Source organism: Eurosta solidaginis, chromosome 5 (assembly GCF_040869045.1).
Source record: "Eurosta solidaginis isolate ZX-2024a chromosome 5, ASM4086904v1, whole genome shotgun sequence".
Taxonomy (NCBI): Eukaryota; Metazoa; Arthropoda; class Insecta; order Diptera; family Tephritidae; genus Eurosta; species Eurosta solidaginis.
The window spans coordinates 189720691-189738272 of record NC_090323.1 but is presented as its reverse complement, the minus strand read 5'-3'; the positions used below and the strand labels follow the sequence as shown (position 1 = coordinate 189738272).

Genomic DNA, 17582 nt, shown 5'->3' with positions numbered 1-17582 from the left:
CCAACGGCTGAATCCTTGTGTGTCAGTTTTCTTCATAGTAATTGCGCGGACTGCTTCTAATATCCCTGGGAGGGGGGTCCTCATCAACCAGTTGCCTGTTAGGATGACAAGTTTCTGAATATTTAACAGAAACTATTTTCTCAGCATTCCGTTTCTTTCTCTAATGGGGAATATTCCTGTCTAACTGTGTAAATAATAATCTAGCAACAGGTCTGCAACTTCTTCATTGCTTCCCTTCGTTCTATGTAAAGGAGCGACTCGCAATTTTTCCAGGCCAAAGGCTTTCAATTCAGTCCAATCCCATGGCAAATGGGCCTAGCAAAGTCATCTGCCTTTTCCTTACCTTTTCCTAAAACTTCTTTATATCCAGGAACGCAGTATGTATTTACGCTCCATCCCGAGCGGATACCTTCTTATGCTTTTTTGCACTCCAGGAAACTTCTGGATAAAGTGCTGCGTGGTATTACCCTCTTAATGGCCGCGTATTTTGACTTGGCTGCCGTTTACGAATTTATACTCCAGTAACTCTGCTGCTTTGGTCACGACTCTTACTTCTGTCCGAAAGACAATACAGCCAGCTTGTACAATCTGCAAACCATAAATCCTAGATTAGGCCAAACTTTTCAGCCAATTTGAGTTGAGCAACTTTTATAATTTTTCGTACAAATTGGCGTGATCTTTTATGCTGAACCTTTGGCATGAGAGGGGCGCATGCAGTTTCTGTAGATTAAGCGCTTATATGGAAGCTCCGACCAAAACTGGTTATCTGAAAGAAAGTACTACTGCAGTTTCACCATGTGATTCACGGTTCGAATCCCGGTGAAACCTTTGATAACACTACAAAATTGCCTTATGATGATTACGTTGGCGGTTTTCGAAATGGGTCCATCGCAATATGCCAGTAAATGTTTCTTTCTTGCCAGTTTCTCTTAGAAAACATAATAATTGAAATTCAGTTATTACAAGTCGGTGTTAAGCTCATGAATTCTTAAATATAAGTATAAACTGAACACACCATTAAACAAACATACATAAGAAAGTATTTAGTGTTTGCACACAGCAAACCCAACCCAACTGATTTATCTCGATCTGTTGAGCGGGCTTTTTCCGCTAGCTCGTTGCCCGAACGGTTTCCATATAAAGCGCGACCATCTGCAAACTTTTGCCTCCTTTGCATTGATCTGATGGTGCTTCAGTACAAAATTGATTTACAGCCTGCCACAGATTCATCGGCAGATAGTTGAGCATAAGCTCCACAGGTTTTACAAATGTAGAGGGACTTCGCTGTTGTTACTTTTATTTGTTTACGGGCGACTGCTGAAAAAAGGCTAATAGGCCTGAAGTCAAGCTTCTTTTTGTGCGCAGTTCTTTCCTCTTTGGGTAATAAATCTATATTTCCCTCGGTAATTTTTTGTCGAATATGGCGGAGTCTTAGACAGATGCCTTTTTAATTTCCTAAAGCATTAGACCATTGTTTGTCTACTTTAGACAGAGAATGCCATTGTTATTTCAACTCGAAGAGAGTCGATTTAGAGTCCCATAGATTTGAGAGATGTTAGATGTTTTATTTTATCATACAAGATTTTCAATAGTATCTTTGAGTTCCTCTGAGCCGTCTTCTATCCCTCAACTCTTTTTTCATTGCTTAATAGGGACAATTCGGCATTCGGCATTGGTTTATACGAAGTTATTGATTTGTTGCCGCCACGCGTCTTTTCCAATCAAAATTTTTTACCACTTGTTGATACTGGTTCTATCGTGAGCATTTGAGTCCGGTATGTTTAGCGTCATCCTCACCTGAATCAACCTAAGAGTACGTCGGCTGGGGTTAAATGGGGTTATCCCAGTACTTCGGGTCTTCGGTCTTTCTATTTTTGTATTATCGTCCTTAATTGGCGCTTAACAGCCTAAGCAAGTTTGGCTAATTCGTAACACTCCAGCCATTCCTGACGACAATTGTGAGGTGAGGTCTTCCTCTAGCTGCCTCCCTCACTCAGTGAAGGTCTCCCACTTCCTGTTCTTCCAAATGGTGGTGGCGATTTAAATAATTTCTTGATTGCTTCATTTTCGTATATTCGCATTACACGGCCAGCGAATCCTTTGGGCTTTTATTTGCTGTACTAGGTTTATATCTGCGTAAATTTCTGGCAACTCATCATTATATCTGTTTCGTTACTAGACATCGGCTGCATAGATCTTCCCGAAAATATTTCTCTCGAACACTCCAAGAGCCACCTCAACTTCTCTCCACATCGTCCATGATTTCCAGCCATCCATCAGGACAAGATGATGAGCGACATGTACAGCATACTTTTTGTTTGTCGAGAGAGGACTTAATTTTTCAATTGCCTACACGGTCAAAATTTCTGCAGTCCTGTAGTATCAAAAGGTCTGCCTAGCAGTTATTATGAAGATCACTGTAATTCCTGACCGTATCTTATCGCAAACTAGGCGATTTACTGTTATATATAGGCTAACGCAAGCGGGTACGAAAAATCACTCAACCGATTAGAATTCGATACAGTACCAAGAACTTCCGCCAACAGTAAGTATCTGCATTTGATTTTAAAGCGGGTTCTTAAGTACTCGGCTCATCCTTGTTGTATCTACAGCCTCTCAAAGAACTGTGACTGTGTTAAAAATATAAAACTTTTCATTACAATAAGAAGAAGAAAGTGTGTGTGAAAAATCCATAGCAAAAAAAAACAACCATTAAAACTCATGTCGCTTTCGAAACGGATCGCGACCACTTTTACGTGCGCTAGCCTGCTATCATCGCAATTTGCGTTAACATCACTTCGTTGCCAACAACAACAGCGTTACCACTCTTGTCAACGTAATTCCATATATCACATCATATTTGAACATTTGTATTGTTGTTGTTTTTGCGTGCTGCACACAATGTTGACAATGGAGGATGACAAGAGCGAAACATGGATGTATTCAAAATAGACTTGGAACAAACGCAAATCCATTCGAGTCTCGTTGAAAGCAACAACACCACGAATAACAATAACCAAACACATCCGATTTATACAATCGGCGTAGCCGGTAACGCCAACGATATACACGAACCGCTCCAAAATACCCACCAACACCAGCACCAAAACAATAACAACAACAACAGCCATTTGGATTATTATCATAATAATCAAACATTTAACGGTAACACGAATTGTGACGACGAAGAAGATCCAATACCCGAAGTAAGCTTTGACGCAAATTCTGATTTTAATTTACATTTTTTCGATACAACCGACGACTCGTCGACCCAGGGTGCTTTCAGTGTCGCCGGTTCGTTAGAGTCTGATGCATATGCCACAACTAGTTCGCCACCAACCCCAACACAACCTACCGCACAGCAACAAGCGCAAGCGCACACCACCACAAGGGTCGATGAAATAAGGATCGGTGAGGAGTTGTCAACAACAACAACAGCATCTACAGCCGCCTCAACACAATCAGCTGCTTCGGGTTTCATAAATTCGCAACTCAACACACGTAATACGGAAGCTCACAGCGACTCACTAGCATTATTGGCAGCAGATGATTGTACATCCTTTTATCAGCATCAATCTACGTCAGCGGCTTCATCATCATTAAATAACGTCAGCTCACTCGCACTGGGTGTCGTTGTCACATCTAGTAATTGTGCCGCTTATATTGGCTCCTCAGTCACTAATAATAACACCAACAACAATACTACACAATCAACCAACGGCGGTATTTGTATAACCAGTAATAATTCTTCGTCTCCCACAACATCAACAACATCTATCTCGTCGATATCATCAGCCGCGTCAACATCACCAATAATAGAATCGATTAGTAACGGTGTCGGTGTAGCAGCACAAACCTCACATTTAATTGGTATTGGCAATGGTGGAGGTACATTATACTCCAACAGCAGTCTCCATACATTCTGTCAATCGCATTCATCGTCCTCATCCGGGTGCTCTTCAAATTCTTCGGCCGGCAGCAGTTGCAGCCACAACGGCAACAACACCAACAACAACAACAGCAGCAACCCTACAACAGGACACTCATTTGGACGTAGTAACGGATGCTCAATATCAACATTGGCTGCTGAGCATTGTCTTGGAGAGCGCCATCATTCAACGTCAGCAGCAGCCGCATCAGCAGCAAACGCGTGCAACGCAATCGCCAACGCTACATTGGCTAATGTGAAGCTAACACCGGGTATGTCTGAGTAATTGATTTATTGTATATTTGTGACTGGAATTGTAGATAGCTAATGGGATCTAAATGTTGGCTTAAATTAGATATTTACTGTAAACTCTTTTGGTTTTTATAGAAGTGTAAAGATATACATGAATACTGACCAACCATCCCTAAATTCGCTATTAAGTAAAATGGTTTTGGTGTATGTCAAAATTACTGTATGTTTGTGTGTTGGCTATAGACTTCCAAAGTAGGTGGGTACCTGGCCTACTTACATACATATATGACAATCTTTATAGAATTTTTGAAGATGATTTATGGAGACTTTATATATGTGGCACTTACGTACTGAGAGTGGGAGTGGTGCTATTAGTAGTAGTAGTTGTTGTGATAGTGGTGGTGGTTGGGGTAGTTTTGGTAGTAGTAGTAGTTGTAGTGGTCATAGTGGATATGTAAGTGGTAGTGGAAGTGTCAGTGGTAGTAGTAGTGGTGGTGGTAGAGGTGGTGGTAGTGGTAGTCGTATTGGTAATCATGATGGTGGTGGTTGTGGTAGTTGTATTGGTAGTGGAAGTGTAAGTGAGAGGACCGCCGTTAAAAAGAATAATTTCTTCATAATGTAAGCAAGCTCATTTTTGGGTAGGACGATGTCTGGTAGGTATGCTTGTTCAAAAATAGTTTCAAATTTCTTTTCATCTGCCTGTTCCATTTCTTCTCTTTTCTATCTCTTTTTTTAATTCCTTCTTGTGTAGTGTGGTGATAGCGTGCTCCGCCTACCACACCGAAGATGAGGCAGTTAAGGACTGAGAGTGGGACTGGAAGTGGTGGTATTAGTAGCAGTACATAGTTGTTGTAGTGGTGGTGGTGGTAGTGGTAGTGGCAGTGGTAGTTGTAGCGTTAGTGGTAGTTGTGGTAATAGTCGTAGTAGTCGTAGTGGATGTGTAAGTGGTAGTTGTAGTGTTTGTGATGGCAGTGATAGTGGAAGTGTAAGTGGTAGTAGTAGTGTTGGTGGTAGTGGTAGCTGTTGTGGTAGTGGTGATGGTAGTGGTAGTTGTATTGGTAGTGGTGGTGGTAGTGGAAGTGTAAGTGAGAGGACCGCCGTTAAAAGGAATAATTTCTTCATAATGTGAGCAAGCTCATTTTTAGGTAGGACGATGTCTGGTAGATATGCTTGTTCAAAAATAGTTTCAAATTTCGTTTCAACTGCGTGTTCCATTTCTTTGTTGAATTTAATCACCCATACTTTTTAGTCATTATCTTCGCCTTTCATTCACCCGCGCCCTGAGACGTTTTCTCCAATTTCCTTTCGGTTCCACCCCTCACTTCTCCTTTCTTTCTTCCATATACACCTGCCCTTATCTCTCTTTTAAATGTATCTTAATTTTGTACTTCTATTTTTTTTTTTTTTTTTGCTTTTCATTTCATCCCCTTTCTTGTTCTCAATCTCTTCGATTTACATTCCGCTTTCCCCCCATCTCGCTTTCGGCTTACTGTCCCGCACTGTTTTTTAGATCGTTCTTATGGCGCCCGCCGTGGTGTGGTGATAGCGTGCTCCGCTTACCATACCATACCGAATATCATGGGTTCAATTCCCGGGCACAGCAATATCAAAAATTTGGAAACAATTTCCTATTAACTGGCTCCCCCCTAATATCATTATATTATCGACCATGAGTCCTCCCCATGCACGTATATGTGTACACACGTAGGGTTAGGTTGTACGTACACATTATATGTACATACATGCCGGTGCAACTGTGTGGGGAAACTTCCCCTTAAAACCGGAGACTTTTCCCGCGGTTCAACGGTTGTCCTAGACTAGGCAACCGTCTACTTTTGCAGCTATCGTTGAGCGAACTACAGCTATAGCAGTCCCGAGAAGCCCCGTCGCTTTCGTTTTATATAAAGGTAAATTATTCCTTTTAATTATCCTTTCAATTCAATAAAAACACTATTATAACGAGAAATTTCGCTTCTTATTTATTTCGCAAATTGTCCTAAACACAATTGTGATGCCTCCACTCTCTTGCCGAGCTTGCGACACACCACAATTGTACATGTTGTAAAAAATAGTTTCCAAAGCGGTGTCGCCCCACGGCAGTGATTTGACAAGCACTCCGAGTGTATTTCTGCCTTGAAAACTTCTCAGCGAAAGCTCGTCTGTCTTGCAGGTGCCGTTCAGAGTCAGCTTAAAACATGTCGATCCAGCCCCGTCACATTGTAAGAAAAAATTAAAAGGAACACGACGCAAATTCTTTTCCTGACACCCTTTAATTAGCCTTCTCCTCTATTTTTCTATAACTTCATCTCTTTCTCTCTCTCTTGATTTGCTTTTTCTCTTCGCTTTACCCTCTCTTTCACACCTTTTCGCCATCCCTTTTATTTACCGCCTCTTTCCTGTTATAACTGCTCTTCTTTCCTTTCTTTCTTTCTTTGCCGATTTTTTTGCCTCATCTTTATTATCTTATTCTCCCTTAACCTCCCTACCTCATCTCTCATCTGCCTTCCCGATTTATCCCTTCCTATGCCATATATCAGACAACTTAACGATGTGTGGGATATCGGCTTATAACATTTTCAATGATGTAACGAATAATAATTTTTTTTAAAGGGGTGTCACCCACTTTCCAAAAACTGCATACTTCTTTATCCTTAACATACATATACCCAATAAATTCTGGCTAAGAACAGGTCTTCCAATTTAAAAGGGTTTCTTTGCCCCCCCAGCGTAGAGTTACTTTCTTCCAATTCAACTTTCATAGTTTTTTTACAAGATTTGGCGCATAGTTAAAATTTGTTGGGTGACAGATTTATCAGATCATCCGCACTGATAAGATCCCAGATCCCATCATATGGTCCACCGTGGGATCCAATCCGTTGCATAATATGCGGCTAGGAAACCGCCACTTCCATGATAGTTAACATAGTTTGTAAAATCGCCCTTTCTAGTGTATTAAACGCCCTTGTCGTAGACGGATGAGAAAACATCAAACCTTTTCTTTTGGGCCGAAATGACAAAATGATGTGGTATGAAATCTTCGTAGTTCTTTCTGTATAAACGGGTTAGAGAAGTGTATCGCCCATATGCTAAGCGTCGCTTTCACTCTTGCCGGAATCACCCTGACCTTGATAACCATTTGTCTTTAGCGAAATTTTCCAGCTTTTCGCAAATATGTCCTTCTGTGTCTACTGTTTCTGTCTTAATATTCGGCATGCCATGATCATAGCATTCAATCCCGACGATGCCTTGGAGAGCGAAAGTGAGTGAAAGTGGGACTCGTATTGCACAGACATTAACCAAAGAAAGGCTCGTGTTTTTTCTACGATGAAATATAAATCCAAGTTGATCTTTGTCCTAGTCTGGGGCCGTACAGCTACCACATTATAATTGATCTGGTTGAATATATTAAGTTTAGACTGGTATTGTGGACAGTATTTGTGTACTGAAGTGTTTTGCCTTTACGCGCATAATGGTGAGTAGCTCGTCCAAAGGTCTGAACAACAGTATTCAGCGACAAAGTGTCTCCCTAACCACAAATACTGAAATTCCCAGTTCAAGCCCTCAAAACATTTGCGTGGTTGTCCATCTCACCTACCAGTGGCGAATCCTGTTTTTTAGCAGCCAAGGCTCTGGAGACCCCAAGTTCCATGGAACTAGGGAGTGGAGGAAGGATGGTAAAGAAGGTTCAATGTGGTCACTTTAAATCGTTCCCGAGATGGTCGGGCTTGTAACTTAATGGTGCTTGTTACCGGAACGTACCCGATCTATATCCAGCAAAAGACCATCAACATAGATAACACTTCCGCAAAACTTCACGGAGTGTTTTTTTCGCTTCAACAACAACAACAAAGCCATTGCTAGTAAGCTAAGTAACGGCCATCTCATACGATCCATACGATAGTCGAGGTTTGATAACGAATTTAAAATTTTCTCACATTGGTGTGAGAAATCGGCAATGAAAAGCGAATAGGTGGTGTTCTTTCAAGTTGCCAATCCATTGAGCTGACAGTGTGACAGTGCTGCAAATGCTTCCGCTACTTTTTATGGCCTTAGCTTTAAGTATAATCCATACTTATTACACACTTGGCTACGCTTATCCCCGTGAAGCATATTTCTGCAGCAGCTGTTGCGTTTTGGCAACACTCACGTGCAGAGGATGCACTGTGGGGTATCTCATCAATTTAGCTGGCCAAAAGTTTTTTGTTATCCGATAATTGTGTTTTGTATTTACTCAGATATATCTACAATAAGGTTAGGTGACAACCCTACACAAAAATGTATTTACTGCGAAGCGGAAAAAAGATGGAAACCTTGTGAAAACATCCTCACCTAGGTAGGTGAAAAGTCCTAAAATGTAATACTATAGGGATTTACCAAATTTGCTTCAAATCGGTTAAGCAGTTTCCGAGATGGTAGTGGATATACAAAGAAATATAAAAAAGAAGGTGAGGTGGCAACCCTAAGTGGCAACCCTACTTAAAAATGTTAATACAAATGCGAAGTAAAATACCTTTAGTTTGATATTTGGGAAAATCCCAAAAACTTTTACTTTTTGGATACTCGGGTTTTACACAAGGCCAGAAAAAGTACAAGGGCATTAAGTTTGACCTTTTGACTATCCGATCTGATAATTTTAAAAATCAAGAAAGTTGATAGTAAGTTTTTGCAGAACTTCGAAACGTAAAAAACGTCGATACCCTTGATTTTTTTTTTTTTTTTTTGAATTTTTTAACTGAATGTTTTTTTTGAGACGGAGATTCTAAAAGGATGATCAAAATTAATGTGCCCCTCCAATACTCAAAACTATCATCAATCAAAATAGCGATACTTTTTTTTTGTCATTTTCAATATTGACAGTTTTTTGCTTATAGCTTTTTGAGGCAACTGAGTATTGAAATTTGGATTATGCACGATAATAGCCTATCAGGGACTAAAAATAACTGGGGCTTCAAATTCGATGTGCCCCTTTCAGTTTTGGAGGTAGAGGCAGAAAAGTGGAAGCACTTGGTTGCGTAAATTTTTTTCAGGAGCATGTTTTTTTGTGGGCACATCTACAATTTTACTTTTATCACTTCATACCCGTTTGTTAATTTTTTCTCTACACCACAGTAATATACCATCAATTGCCTCGTCTTGAAATATTCACGCAAGGAAAGTTATTGATGTTTGTATATGGGGCAAATATACGAAATTTCCGACAAAAACTGGCAATCGTCAAAAAGTGTAGAAAAAAAATTTTTTTTTAAACCAGGTTTTATTTAAAAGTAAATGAAAAGAAACACAAATTTGGTACAAAAATTAACAAAAAAAAAAAATTTTTTTTTCTACACTTTTTGACGATTGCCAATTTTTGGCGAAAATTTCGTGTATTTGCCCCATGTACAAACATCAATAACTTTCCTTGCGTGAATATTCCAAGATGAGGCAATTGATGGTATATTACTGTGGTGTAGAGAAAAAATTAACAAACGGGTATGAAATATTTTACGGTTACCCGGTTTCATATTTTTGCCGATATCTCTAAAACCGGGTTTCGGTTATCAACAAAATTTTACCTAAATATATCCTACAAAGATATGTACATCCTGATAAAATTTCAACACAATCGGTTAAGAAGTATTTAAATAAGTAAACAAATTAAAGGTTTTCCGGGTTTATATTTGTATCAATATCTCCAAAACCGGATCTCGGGTTTTAAAACTTGTTTATCTAAACATACTTCGTTCACATATCTATAGTTTTATATTTTTGCCGATATCTACAAAACCGGGTCTCGTGTATCAAAAGAATTTTACATAGCTAACAGTTGCATATATCTCCATATTTTGTTAAAATTTCATTATAATCGGTACAGAAGTGTTGAAATAAATGTATATTTAACATTGCGACCTCAATTTATATATATCTTGCTCGATCTTTTGACTATATCTTTTTGAGGCATTATGTAAGACCAGTAACGGCGATGCACTATAGCTCCAATTTACCCCTCAATGTTCCTAACAAAAAGACATTTGCATGATACCATGTTTCAAAAAAAATGTTTTTCTCCAAAAAACCAAAGTTCGGCGGATTTCCCCATATATTATGTAATGCCAAAAAATGACCCCGGTCCATCTGAAACCGGGGGCCCGATTCATAGTAGTTCAGCGCGGAACACCGTGAATTTACTGTCAAATATTTCCATTCATAACAATGAAGTGAGACCTTTTTGAACAGAAACAAACTGCTGCTTTAATTTTGGCCAGCTAGATTGATCAAATGCCCCACCGTGCGATGGCCATTGATAGTCTTTGTGTGCGCCACTGAATAAGGATTATGTTTGTTGTTCGTTGGCGCTTCCTAGATTTTATGAGTTCTAAACGGCGATCCACTAAAGATACTGAACAACAACAATAATCAGCATGCGGCATGCTGCACGCTAATTCGTTAAGTCACTAAATAATTTATTACAAATAAATGCTTGCAGTTTACTTTAATTAAACTATAAATTTACGAGCACATACATACATATTGCACACCTAGATCAATAGGGAGCTAACTCAAGAAGATATGAGTACCTCCGAGCTCCCTAATTTGATACCTATCAAACTGTATACTCGATTCGCTGATACTTCCACTAACCAGCGTGACCGTTAGTCGGTTGGAGTAACAAGTCTCCCTTGACTCCAGCTAGCGGTTAGCAACCATTTTGAAAACAAATCCAAAATAAAAACTCCTTAAGTTTAAATATCTGAGAAGCTGCGCAGGCTTAACATTTTTAACTTCTCGTACGCTCCTGAAAAAACATTTCCAAAAAAGCTCAATACTACTTTGATAGTATACAGCACAGTCTCACAGAAGATGGCTGCTCCAACACTAGCTGCTCAAGCGTCGCGCGTGGGCCCCAATTGATATATATGCGGTAACAGGCACCATTAATGTAAAGCGCGACCATCTCCGAAGCGATTTAGTATGAACACATTGAACCTTCTAGGCCATCTCGCCCCACCCTTTAGTTACATGATCAACTTGGGGTAGCCAAAACCTCCACTGCTAAAGAAACAGTGCTCGGCACTGTAGGTAAGGTTGAAAATTGTGTTGAATAAGCTATAAATTGCGCTTGTATCCCCTCGAAAGTGTTGCGCTACGAAACATCTCGAAGAAATTAGGTATTTTAGTCGAAACTTACGGCAGGCATACATGCCGCGGGTATATTCTAAGCTCCTAAGTCGCTAGGAGTTCACTAAGGGAATTATACCGGATCGATATCATAGTTGCTGACCTGTCAGTCTGAAGAGTCGAGTCTCTGTCAAATAATTCAGTACCTTGACTTTAAGTTTTATTGGCGCTTATGTTCTGGTACATCCGTTCCGCTTTCATCGTCCTGGAAGGGTTTAAGCATGCCGCTACCTGTAAGATCATTTTGAAAGGCATTTTCCTTAGGGAAGCGGGTGTGATATGGAGCAATCTTGAATCGTGCTACCACTCTAAGCTCGTGTGGCCAGAATGGGACGCGAGACGCACAAAAAGTCTTCTTCTTCTTGGTAGGTGGATATATCTCTGGTGGTTGGACTTATAATCGGCCACATAGCAATCGGGAGGCGCACACAACGGCTGGGTGCTCCCTAAAATGATTACTGCAGGAGCTGCAAAAACGAAGAGCAGATAGAAACAGTCAAACATTTTCTGTGTGATTGTCCCACGCTTTGGCACAAGAGGAAGAAATCTCTGGGATGTCCCTTCTTTGACGATATTTGTGATCTGGCTAAGTTGGAACCCAAGAAACTCCTGACATTTGCTGTATCGATCTGTTGGTTTGAGTAGGGGAAAGATCCACGTGGTATCACAGTGGGACCTTTTTGGGCCAAAGTGCACTGATGATAGCACCAATGGCCACTCTAACTTAACCTATATTCTCGTATTTCTTGCTTAACTAATGTCGTAATAAAGCCGGCCGAACAGATGATCTTCCAGTGCTTGCGTTAGGACTAGATTAATCACAGAAGGTGCTCTACGTGAATTTTTGAAAGTCGTCGTGACAAGGAGTTAACATATACTTATTTTGTTTTGTTCATTTTCGGACAGGGTTCGAAAAACGAAAATCGACACTGATAATGGCACAATGCCGAAGCCGGTTTGCCTCGAAACCAAATTTGACAAGGGATGACGGAAAATCGGTCCAATATACATGAGTTAACATAGGTTCCGCGTTATATCGTGATAATGTCGGTTAGTCGGCCAATTGAGTGGAGCATGGGCAGATGACCCAACGAGAGTTAGCTTGTGTTGCTACCTTATGCAGCGCTTCAAGACTCAGATATCGTAATAAACCACCAGGAAAGTCTAAAGATATATATGTAAATATCAGGTCAGTTAGCTACCGGCCCCTGGAACTTGACGAGCATTTATAAGTTGGGTTTGGCCTCTAATCTGTGTGATATACTTTCAAGAAGCCATCCTTAGTATTCTTTGCTCCTTTTGCAGTCTTTCGATGATCATTGTAACAGTTGCAGCTTAGGAGGGCGGTGTAATTGGTTCGAGTTGTTGGCTGCAAGAACGCCGCTTGATGCCACACACCCTTTTCTTCAGACCTGAAGGTCACAAGCATTCCGTGTTGACACACTGCGCAGACCTTTAAGCTTTATACCCATACATCTGCGGGGAGATATATAAATGCCAGATGAAGACGATAAGGGTAAGCAAAATGAGGTTATGCTACGACAGCTTTAATCATGTAAAGCAGCCGTGTAATCTCAACACGAAGCATTTAAATATTGTTGTGGGGTTGCAATAGGGAGCCGTGACTAGTATTCGTTTTAGAACTTAATAAATTTGCACAGGCTATATTAACTTTGTTCGCATAACGGTACCCCGTAATGGCATAAACTAATCGAGATAGATATAGACTTCTACATCAAAATGATTTGTGCGAAAAAAGAAATTCATTTAGCCATGTCCGTTCGTCCGTCTGTCCGTCAGTCCGTAAACACGATAACTTGAGTAAATTTTCAGGTATCTTAATAAAACTTGGTACGTAAGTTCCTGGGCAATCATCTCAAACCGCTGTTTAAAATGAACGAAATCGGACTATAACCACGCCCACTTTTTCGATATCGAAAATTTCGAAAAAATTCAAAAAATGCGATAATTCATTACCAAAGACGGATAAACTTGATAGGTGTGGTGACCTTATGACCCAAAATAGAAAATTAGTAAAAAGTTTTGCAAGCTGTAAATTGGCAGTCGTTGAAGATATCATGATGAAATTTGGCAGGAAGGTTACTCCTATTACTATATGTGCGCTTAATAAAAATTAGCAAAATCGGATGACGAACACGCCTACTTAAAAAAAAAAATTTTTTTTAAGTCAAATTTTAACAAAAAATTTAATATCTTTACAGTATGTAAGTAAATTATGTCGACATTCAACTCCAGTAATGATATGGTGCAGCAAAATACAAAAATAGAAGAAAATTTCAAAATGCGCGTGGCCCCGCCCTTTTTCATTTAATTTGTCTAGAATAATTTTAATGCCATAAGTCGAACAAAAATTTACCAATCCTTGTGAGAGCATAGTTCTTATGACGATAACTGTTTTCTGTGAAAATGGGCGAAATCGGTTGAAGCCACGCCCAGTTTTTATACACAGTCGACCGTCTGTCCTTCCGTTCGGGCGTTAATTAGGAAAAATCGATATATCTTTACTAAACTTAGTCCACGTACTTATCTGAACTCACTTTATCTTGGTATAAAAAATGGCCGAAATCCGACTATGACCACGCCCACTTTTTCGATATCGAAAATTACGAAAAATTAAAAAAATTCCATAATTCTATACCAAATACGAAAAAAGGGATGAAACATAGTGATTGGATTGATTTTTTGACGCAAAATCTAACTTTGGAAAAAACTTTGGAAAATGGGTGTGACACCTACCATATTAAGTAGAGGAAAATGAGAAAGCTCTGCAGGGCGAAATCAAAAGCCCTTGTAATCTTAGCAGGAATACTGTTCGTGGTATTACATATATAAATAAATTAGCGGTACCCGACAGATGATGTTGTGGGTCACCTTGGTCCACATTTTGGTCGATATATCGAACATGCCTCCACAAATACAACTAAAGACCACTCGCTTTTAAAACCCACATTAGTACCTTTAATTTGATACCCATATCGTACAAACACATTATAGAGTTACCCCTGGTCCACCTTAATGGCTATATCTCTAAAAGGCGTCCACCTATAGAACTAAGGCCCACTACTTTTTAAAATACTCATTAACACCTTTCATTTGATACCTATATCGTATAAACACATTATAGAGTCACCCCTGGTCCACCTTAATGGCGATATCTCGAAAAGGCGTCCACCTATAGAACACTCCCGGTTACACCCGAACTTAGCCTTCCTTACTTGTTTTTCTCTAACTTTTCATTGCTGATGTTAAGTTTTAGGCGCAGTCTTCGTACATATCTTAATATATAAAAATAACGTGTCACAATTTTTGGCCGCAATGGACTCCTAAACTACTGAACCGATTTTGAATTTGTTTTGCACCCCGTGTGTAGTTTTATCTAACTTGAAATATAGGATAGGTTATATCTCAGTTTATAGTCGCGATATTATTTCATTGCAAATTTTTTCATTTGTTTATACGTAATAATAAAATGTTACGTATACGCAGTGGCACTCATATTTTCAGGTGGTGCGGATATTCTTCCGTGTAATTGCGTGGTATTTAATTAAACAACCTGCTTATCAATAAAAAATATTATAGCGAATGATATCAAGTATAGCACATCACAAGGCTGCCGAGAGGGTGGGGGTTCTGAGGGGCCCGCGAGTTAGACATTTTTTTTAATTCACGAGAGTCTTAAGTTGTATAGAGGGTAGTTTTCATACCCCTGGGTGACGAGGGTCTCGAGATACAGGCCAAAACGTGGGCCAGTGAATGCCTAGACAGTGTTTATACAATATGGATATCAAATGAAAGCTGTTGATGAGTGCTTTAGTACAGAGTAATATATTATCCAGAGACGGACTGGGACTGGGATTAGGACTAGGACTGGGACTGAGACTCGGAGTGAGACTGTGACTGGGACTGGAATAAAATACATACCACCCTCTGGGACAGGCAATAAGGGATGCCGAAGAATGAGAAGAAATTGAGAGAAGAGAAAAGAGGGAAGAAGAAGGAGATTGAGAAAGAGATAGAATGAGACGAAGATGGAGATAGGTAAAGCGAAAAAGACGGAGGGAGGAGTGAATAAAAGGATTAGGAAAAAGTGAAGAGGGGGGAGGGCAGAGTCAGACGGAAAAAGCTTTTTAAAATGTATGCAGATAGGCCAAATTTAGGGCAGGACAACTTCTGCCGGGTCTTCTAGTATTTTATATAAGATACCCACAGGTGAAGAATATTTTTGGCGCGTTCAACAGAACTATTTTAGTAATAATGGTTGCATCACATTCTCACTCTAATCCGTTCATTCAGAAAACTTAGATCGAATTAAGAGCTTAGCGTGTTCATCGAGTTGTAAGTATTTATGCTTGCAATGACTGTCAAATTGTCAAAACATTTTTTACTCTTCTTTCTTCTCCCTACTGGGCTATTAAAAAGTGTATATATGCCATTGCATTTAGGCACCAACAACCTAGCTGATTCATTTATTATGTTGCATGTGGTAAAACATTTAACAGCAACTCAACTGCACAACATTGAATTATAATTTGTATGTGGACACTGTTAATTACTCCAAAAACAATTTGTTGTTGCTGCACCAGCAGCAGAGTGATTTCCGTTTTCATGTTAATCGCTGCAGAAGTGAAGCTTTTGCCAGCCACACTTGGTGGCGGCCAAGCATAAAATAATAATAGGCTTTGACTTTACCGCTTTTAGTTATTTATTTAATTTCTTACTCGACAATTATGAGGGTGGAATGAGATTCGTTCTCAAAAAAGCTCATGTTGCCAAAGGTGTTCTCATTAGAGTGGAGCTTTTTGTAGAAGGAATTTTATCAACGTCGTTGATAGCAAATTTGAATTCTACGTACAGAAAGCTAGGACTAAACTTCGAATCTTGAAAATTTTATATAAAGCCACACATTTATCGGTACGATAAAAAAATTGATCTTCCTTTTATAAATTTTAGTAAAACTAACTAACTCATTATTGGAAATTGGAGGAACCCTGAAGTATAACCAAGAACCAGTAACAAAAAAAGACTTCTAGACCTGGATATCTCCGCAGGTCATAAAAACAATACTTGAACATACTTCGAAGTATCAGAATTGGATTCAGAACTGCCCGGATTGGATGGAAACAACTTATGGGTCATCGGTCATAGAATCAGTTCACACAATAATCCACCGCCAATGACATCGCTGTGTAAAAATATACAGTTCAATTCATTGAGAGAAAATACAGGTTTGTCAATATACTGCCTTCAGAACCCCTACGGGCTGTCTTCTTATGAAACACCTACACAATGAGGCGAGAGTACTCGAGAGAGAAATGAAATGCTGAACAAAGCGTTTCTGTTAAATATCCAGAAACCTGGGCATCCCAACAGACATCTAACTGATGAGGCTACACCTCCCAGGGACTTAAAGGGCCATCTCCCTAAGTATTATGAGGAAATAGGGTACCTGAGAACACAGCCGTATGAAGAAAAAAAGTACAAGCAGGCCGTCAGTGATATCCATAAACAGGCGTCGCACCCCTATGTCGGAAATTGCCCGGCGAATCCAGTTCTTAAAGAAAAATACCCAGAAATCGCAGAAGAGGAACGAACTCTCCCTAGGGAAACGCGCGTCACTCTAGCTCAACTTCGATCTGGATACTGTAACAGGTTAAACTCCTACCTATCCAGAATCAATCCCAACATACAAAATGTATGCGCTGCTTGCAATGTGTCCCCATATGACACCAACCATCTCTTTAATTGTAATCTGGAACCAACGCCGCAAACACCCCTCTCATCATGGTCCACCCCTGTTGAAACTGCAAGTTTCCTTGGACTTCAGTTAGTGGACATTGGTGACATGATTGGATGGTGCGAAGCACTGCTACAACAACAGCAAAGGAACTATTCCTGTTATAAAGCGGCATAGGTCAACGCTAGTTCTTAGTTAGCAAAATTGTTTGCAGAAAGTACTGATCGACTTGTCTCAAATAGTGAAATTGCTTTGGTGAAAAACTCACAACTGCGAGCAATAGCACCTTTTGAGCTAACCTCTAACAGGTTGGGTTGAATATGTTTAAAGTTAAGACCGGGAAAATCAAGTGGGGTTTGTGGAATAGCTTCAGGGTAAACGGTCAAAGCGACAACGGCTCCGCAAAGCTCAGGAAAGTCTTCTTTATAAAAATCCTGCTAACATTATGGTCCATATTCTTGAATTGTGCAGAAAACTCTCCCTACACTG

The 17582-nt window shown here is 39.8% G+C and overlaps 1 protein-coding gene across 3 annotated transcripts in view; it reads left to right on the top strand.

The window, feature by feature from the left end:
- The window catches only part of Eip78C (Ecdysone-induced protein 78C), a 908078-nt gene that overhangs the window by 547082 nt on the left and 343414 nt on the right, over nt 1-17582 (top strand). The window contains exon 1 of one of the 3 annotated variants that reach the window (XM_067786961.1): nt 4006-4200. The exons of the other annotated variants lie outside the window; for them this stretch is intronic. The gene's annotated coding sequence lies outside the window, so the exon portion shown is untranslated. Of the gene's footprint in view, nt 1-4005; nt 4201-17582 lie in introns of those variants that run through there. 3 annotated transcript variants of the gene reach the window in all.